This window comes from Hordeum vulgare, chromosome 6H, assembly GCF_904849725.1.
Source record: "Hordeum vulgare subsp. vulgare chromosome 6H, MorexV3_pseudomolecules_assembly, whole genome shotgun sequence".
Lineage (NCBI taxonomy): Eukaryota > Viridiplantae > Streptophyta > Magnoliopsida > Poales > Poaceae > Hordeum > Hordeum vulgare.
In genome coordinates, this window is record NC_058523.1 from 304,998,363 (window position 1) to 305,006,416 (window position 8,054).

Consider the following 8,054-nt stretch of genomic DNA (forward strand, 5'->3'; position numbering starts at 1 on the left):
CCCACAAGCCAACATCTGCACTTAAGACAATCCCGCTTGTGTGGCCGTTTGCAGTTTGGGGATTAGACACAGTCGGTCCATTCAAGACAGGCCAAGGAGGCTTATACCCACGACAGTAGGTCCTTCACAAAAAAACTCATTTCGGACACTTGAAAAATGGAAAATGAATTTTTCATAGAAAAAAAACGAAAACTTCCTTAATCAACATTGTTTGCCATTCCAATATGCACCCTTGTGCATAATATTAGAACGTTTCAACAAACTATGCCATGAATGTGGCCATAAGATTGATCATTTGGCTTGAAAGCCATGAATCTTCACACACAATAGCTCATTTCCGAAAACACTTTTTTAAAATAATCACCATATTACAAGTTTATTATTTTCCCTGGTAACTTGGTCACATATTATGACACAACGTGAAGGTTTTCAATTTTTTCAATTTTTTTAATTTGTTATGCCTGTTTCAAAATTATGTCGAATCGGGCATGTATAGTAGGTCATTTACAAAAACCATTTTCATGTATTTGACGATATCTATTTTTTCTACATGTATTTGAGAAAATTTAATTTTTATTCGGATTGTAAAACTATGCTTAATTTATTTGATTGTAAAACTGTTCTTTATTTGATATGTTTGCTTCTAAAATAATGCAAAATGTGTACATATTTGTTGAAAAAGGGTTTACGACCAATTTCGATGGTCACATCATCTTCAAAGTGCTTACTGCATTCTGATTGGTCCATACACATCTCAAGCGAATATCGAAGGCCGTCGGATGATCCTGGATCCAACGGTAGCCCTCACCTCCCTGGCCGAAACCCTAGTGTTGCCCTTTGGATATTTTCCATCCACCCCCAGCCTCCTTTCTTTCTCCCCTCGCTCTCTTCTCCTTCCTCTCTCCCCTCCCCTCCCCTCCCCTCCCTTCGTCTGCCACCCTCACCTCCTCTGAGACCGCCGGAGACCCCCACCCTCTCCTCTACCCCACCACCACCGGCGCCCCGCCCCCCCCCCCCCGTTTCCTTCTTTCCCAAGCGCCCGAAACCATAGCCCGCGGCGCAGCCATGGTGACCGAGCTCTGGATCCGCGGGCTGGAGGTGCAGCACCGGATGCGTCGTCGACGAGGACCACACGATCCTCCCTCCCCTCCCTTGTGTCGTCCGCTTCCTCACCTCCATGTGGAAGCGATGGCGTCTGCACCGCTGGAGAAGATCAAGAGCCTGTGGAACTCCCAGGTCATGGACGAGGAGCAGTGGGCGATCAACTATGTACGCACCCCTCCCCTCCCCGCTCCCTCCCTCCCTCCCTATCGCTCTGCTCTGCTCTGCTTCCTTCTTTCTTCGCGGGCGACTGCACCGGTAGTAGCAGTCAATCGACCTGTTGCTTTTGTTTGGCGCGACTGAGACGATTAACAGCGCACGTAGGCGATCTAGCGTCTGTTTTTTCGGTGCGATTGCGTTTGTTGGTGGTGAATCGTAGATCCGTCTGGTTCGTTCCTCTATATAATTTCCCCCAATTGACGTGTTTGTTTCCTCATACAAATCACTATCTCGAGGAATATCGTGCTAAAGGGATTCGCTTTGTGTTTCCTGAATGCATGTGTTTCCACTGATTAGTTTAGGCATCTATCTAGAGGTTGGTTTCTGTAGAACAAGGAAGCAATTGGCGCGTATCTTTCCTCATACTAATCATACCAGCCACCATCTCGAGGAATAATCTGATAGATGGGTTTGCTGTAACTTGTTTGGGCATCTATCCAGAGGTTGGGTCATGTAGAACAAGGAACCAATTTGTGATTCTTCTCCCGATCTGCCACATGTAGGTTATGCCATGAGAAATAGGTTGATGCAAATATAGTGCTGCTTGACCACTTCTGTATTTTAAGTTGTACCGTTCATGCTCTAGGCATACACCAGTGGGAATGTGCAGCTTGTCAACAGCTCAGACACAGGCAAGCTCTCGCAGTTCCGCGCACACTTCATCAGCACGGATTAAGAGACAAAACTAATAAGAGTGCCAGCCTAATGACTGTTTATCTAATTTTTCTAGCAAATTCTAAGACAGGCTGTTTGTTCCTAGTGCAGATTAAGGCAAAATATTTGAGCCTAAGCAAAGCAGTTGCTGCCCTAAGCTCCAGATTCAAGCCTGTAGTAGCATGGGTTGAATTCACAGAGGTATGCAACTTTGTTTACACCAACAGAATCATGAATTTCTAATGCATCTAAGAAAATTTTGGAATATACAATTCTTACTGATCATCAATGTGTTGTACTGTATCTACTGCTGTAGTTAGCGTGGACGTTCGTCAGAGAAAACTACAAGTTACAGGTAGCATCACTTGTATTATTCAAAGACATGGTTGCCTCATCCAACAGGTGGAACTAAGCGCCTCAGGTAAGCGAGTCCGATGACGAGAGAGACTACACTAGATATAGTACACTAGATACAGTACAATAGAGAAATCTGAAAGCTCCGAGTCCGATGACGAGAGAGACGGCTGCTCTAGTGTAGTGTAGGCTACCGAGATGCATCCGCCGCTCCCTGCTCTAGTGTTTGCCGCATCCGCTGTTTAGTTCTTCGCATATGGATTGGGTGAATTTTAGTTTTTTTTCCATTGCCTGCACACAAGTCTACCTAGATTGTACTGGTTCTCGCATATGGATCGGTGATATACAGCAGTTCTTGTATGTATGTATGTCCTCACACCACATAATCTAATAGTAAGTTAGACAACTTTAAAACAATAATACAGTAACGAATAAACAACAAAGATAGTCCAAAATTGTTATTTGTGTTGGTCAACCTTTGTGACTAGATCTCTCTTGTTGCTTCTGTGGCCATACCTGTTGCAAGTGTTGACGTTTCTTTTTATGTAAATAAAAGCTGGACGGAAGCATCAAGATTAGAATCGTTTACAAGCCTGCACATTCTGTTTTCCAGTTAAAATCGATGCGTTGTAGTGTAGCAACTCTCAAAGGTGCTCTCTAGATAGCTAGCTTCTGTAACGGTGAGTCTTGTTGGCTGATTTGGCATTTGCCTGCTAGCTGTTGGTTCTATTCTAGAAAGTCTGGTGATGCGGTGCAGACGCAGGATATGCAGTTCTGCACTATATCTCTACACTCTACTACTGTACTGCCATACACCCATATGCCTACACTAATCCAGTGTGCAAACCGATATAATACTCACACGGATCTCCCAGCAGTTCAACCACTCTCTACCATCCTAGTGCCACGTCCACAACACAAAAGAGAAAGATCTCCCTTTGTGCTAGCTACAACAACCAAAAGAGAAGATCACCATGTCTTGGATCGAAGTGCATGCAGAGATCACGAAAACCAAACTAATCAACAAACCTGACCCGAACCTATTATAATCCAAGGGTCATGTAGAAAATATGCCTTGATGTCGTGTTGTTAGAGGCTGCTAACAGGCTCGACGAGACGTGTTTGTTCGATTCGATGGTTTGCATGGATGTGTGGGTTGATCGATAGAGAAGTCATTTGCTGTGTGGGCTTTCTCGTTTGTAATTCCGCATGAATAAGAAGCTAATCATAGCTGCTTGCTGCGTTACTAGATGCTGCAACTATTTTACTTCAGGAAAAATTGGTATTCAGGAACTACTGCTTGCTGCGTTACTAGATGTTGCATAATATCGGTGTCTAACTGACTCTCCTTAGGGATTGATTTAAACCGCATATGAGCTACTAAAACAATTGTTTTGTTGTTCAAACATGAAATTCTAGTTCTTTGATTCAAACATCGAAATGTTGTTTACCTTGTCCTTTTATGCTTAAATGGTAAAAATGTCGCATTTATAGGATTGTACACCTGATGTGATCGGAGTAGGATTTACTCGCTGCTCACAGTTACTACTTGTATTCACTGATTTCTATGCCTCATTTTTCTTGTTTTACTGTAACACCCTGTTTTTCACCACCAGTATTTTTTATGTTGCAAAAATCAGAGCTTGTTAAATTTTTTCAAATAATGTTGTGAGTGCAATGTCAGCCCTTGTATGAGTGAATGCTTGTTTGCTTGATGACTCAAACCCATGAAAAACTTATTATTTTGCTCTCTTCAAAAACCCTTTTTCCTTTATATCCAGATCAGCTTCATCATGTTGGGATGCACTACTAGCTCATGAAGCCAAGTGGCACTTCCAACCAAAGTTGATGATCTGATCCAAATATTATTTTCATTCATTAAAAACATTAATTGGTGATTTAAAATATTATTTTCTTATTTTATAATTATGTGTGTTTCTAAGGCCAGGAATGATATTCCCATGAGAAAAATTGCTTTCTTGTCTTAGAAAATTCTGAGTAAATTCATGTAAGCTGAGAAGGACATATATTTTTCATATATAAGATTTTCAACCTTATTTTATATTAATATTATTTGAGAAACCCTGAAAACCATTTCTGTCTGTTTTAGCTTTTTGAGATGTTTCCAAAGAAAATGATCTCAATAAATTCTCAGAAATTTACACGAGCCCTCTCAAGTCATATTAGGCGCTCACATAAAATCTCACCTTGATCCAAGGTGGGGAATAGCAAGTACTTTTCGTTGCATGAGATCACAGTGCCGGTTCATCATTGATGTGATGGCACCGGAGGCTTCTTCGAAGCACTTGCAAGATAGTGATGTTATACATATGGCTCCTCGGAGCACAAGCATGATGAGCTTGACCCTACCATCTATGAGGATCACGCTACTGTCATGTTGACTAGTATAGTAAGATCATTGCATTGAGCTTGACCCTACCCCCTGAGGGTCGTGTTAATACCATGTGGACAAGTAAAGATAGAGCATATTATCATGAGCATGATGATGAGTTCAATCAAGAGTTTATGAAAACCCCGTCGGGTGCCACTAATGCCCAATGGTGATGATGAGTTGGTGATCACTTTTGGTGAAGTGATGCACCGAGAATTTTGCGTGTGTGGTTTCGGAAATGGGATTAGATTTATGATGTGTCGGCCGTCCCAACCTTACCAGTACGACCACGTTACCCCTTTATGGGACGGGGCTTTGTTGATTACTCTGGTCGGTACTAGCAAAGAGCCACATTACTAGTGGCGGGAGTGATCGGTGTCACTCTCGTGCTGGGGTCGTGCCAGGTAGGACGACTATGCCATTATTATGAGTTTCAGGCACACCGTTGGTCCTTGCATGGTTGATACACTCCAGAGTCGGTGCTCGTAAGACGTACAACATGTGGGTTGGGTACCAATCGAGTGGACCTCTTTGTCTAGTATCGTCAGGGGAAAGATGATGATCGGGTACTTACCTCGGGTATACGTGATATACCGTGAGTCGTGGATGACACGGAAGTTTCCTGTTTCTCGTGGGTCCAGCGTACTACCTCTGCAGAGTGTAAAACTATTCGAATAGCCGTGTCCATGGTCAAGGACAGTTGGGTGGTGCTGCTTAACCTACGTCCAGCGTTTCCGCATAAACCAAGTGTGTGTGTGTGGTGTTTAAAAAGGTGTTGTTATGATAATCACAATAATATGACCAAGTTCGATGACTTGGCATATAGGATAAACCCGGATTGTTTAGCCCTCACTAATACATTGAGATTATGACAAGTCCGATGACTTGGCATATAGGGTGAACCCGGTGTGTTCAACCCTTGTCAGATATGTCGATATCTGTAACCTGTTCTTCAAGAGTAGTTCTTTAACTTGTTGCATATACCTGATCATCCCACCAAATTGCATTCCACCTAAGATACATGTTACATGTTATTCTTCACTATAAATGTTCATATCATGGGCTGTTTGCGAGTACATTCAAAGTACTCATTGGCTTGCCATTGGTTATATTATTGACCAGACATGGAAGGTCCGGAGTTTGGTGATGAGTACGCCGTCGGAGACGAACCTGCGATCTAGGACGCTTCCAAGTCAGAATGCCTGTCGGTGTAGGCTTGATGGCATGGGCACCGCTTAGCCCTTACGAGTTTCCGCTACTCGATGTATCTGTTTAATTGGCTTTAGGCCTCGCTCTTAAACCCGACCTTCTGGTCGTTTGATGTAATAATTTCGGTACTTGGATGTAAGACACTAATATTCAGTATCTGTGTTCAGTGAACATTGATCCATGGGGTCACTGGGCACGGCGAACTCGACTTGCTAGTCGGGGTCCCCACATTTACTCTCATTTACACAAACAAACTGCCTATAAGTTAGTGTGCTGATAGATTTTCTTTTATTTTGTTCTTAACCATTTTGTCTGATAACTTGCAGATGTTGGCCTTCATTCATGTTTCGTCGCAAGGTCCAGGACGAAGAAGTCAGGAGAAGCCTAAAGTTCTTGATCATTGGAGCTAGTTATTGTTTTGATTTTTTAGTTGTGTTACCTGATGTGAACTAGTTTTGATTGTAAACCTCATGCGAACCATGTTTGATTGAAATGTGCCAAGTTTGGATATGTTTGATTGTATTCATGATGTGACAGAGGATCAAGTTATAATGGTTGTTTGACATATTTTCTAATTTTTGATGTGTGGGATCAATTTTAAGATCAGCATGACATGTGGGACCAGTACAAAAATAAAATGGCCAAAAAAGAAAATCAATAGAAAGTAAAAGGCCACAACCCAAAATAAAAAAGGCTAAAATGTTGGGGATTATTGGGCCAGGCCCATGCAGCTAAGCAAAATAAAGAGAAAAAACATTAAATGTGCTGGATTAATGGGCTCGGCCCATTTAGAACACCGAATTGGACCGGGCTGATTCTATGTCACATCAGCTTGCCATGTCAGATCCGACGTGGCGTGGGCAGATTGCTAGTGACCAAAATAATTTGAATGCTTTCATTTGGTCATAAAATCCCACGACCAATCCAGCAAAAAGGTCGTTATAGTTCATTAGAGACCCTCAGCTTTTGACCGTTTGTTTTTGGTCGTAAAAAGGTTGGAAATGGAAATCAATGACCATTCAGTGACCAATATTGAAGGTCGTTAGTTGACATATTTCTTGTAGTGATCAATCAGAAAATATGAGCCATTATGGAGGTTCCTGCTGACGATGAAAGGCCCCTCCCAAGGGGGAGAAAGCTTGTGCGCACCCGTATGATCTTGAATCAACCGAAGTACCAAGTCATCCTCCTGGAAGACCCGACTTTTAACACGTCGACTATGGTAACGACGCAAGTCTTGCTGGTAAATCGCCGATCGTGCGGCAGCCAAATCATGCTTCTCTTCCAGGGCATCCAAAGAATCCTGACGTGCCTGCTCGTTATCATCTTCAACATATGTGGCGACTCTGGGAGAATCGTGCTTCGTATCGCTTGGAAGAACCGCCTCTGCCCCATAGACAAGAACAAAGGGAGTGTACCCAGTTGACCTGTTAGCCGTCGTCCTGATACTACATAACACCGAGGGGAGCTCTTCAACCCAACAACCTGGAGTGCGTTGCAAAGGGAGCATTAGCCGGGGCTTGATCCATGCAATATCTCCTGGTTAGCCCGCTCAACCTGGACATTAGATTGTCGATGAGCTACTGCAGACACATCAAGTCAGATGTGCTCTCGCTGACAAAAATCTTTCATTCCCCCTTAGATAAATGAGTACCATTATCGGTGATGATGCTATGAGGTAGACAAAACGAAAGATCAGCTTCTTGAGGAACTTGACTGTTGTTTGTGCTTCATAGTTACTAACTGGTTCCGCTTTACCCACGTGGTAAGTTTGTCAACTCCAACCAGCAGATGTGTCTTCTTATCCGAAGATCTTTTAAAAGCCATGTCAAGCCCCCAAACTGCAAAAGGCCACGTAATGGGAATCATGCACAACTCCAGAGCCGACACGTGTGCCTGACGTCCGAACTTGTGACATCCATCGCATCGACGTACTATGTCTTCAGCAACGGCATGAGCCGTCAACCAGTAAAAACCGTGACGAAAAGCCTTTGTTACCAGAGACCGTGACCCGACATGATGTCCACAGTCACCCGCATGTATCTCATTGAGAATCTCTCTCCCCTCTTCGGGTGAGACACAACACTGGAAGATCCCACAAGTGCTTTGTTTGTGCAACTCGCCT

The 8,054-nt window shown here is 43.2% G+C and overlaps 1 long non-coding RNA gene across 1 annotated transcript; it reads left to right on the plus strand.

The window, feature by feature from the left end:
* The first annotated feature begins 2,063 nt into the window (after positions 1-2,063).
* LOC123402551 lies at positions 2,064-6,504 on the plus strand. The gene is made up of 3 exons (XR_006611303.1): positions 2,064-2,175; positions 2,291-2,395; positions 6,256-6,504. It is a non-coding gene; the product is annotated as an uncharacterized LOC123402551 (long non-coding RNA).
* Positions 6,505-8,054: the final 1,550 nt, after the last annotated feature.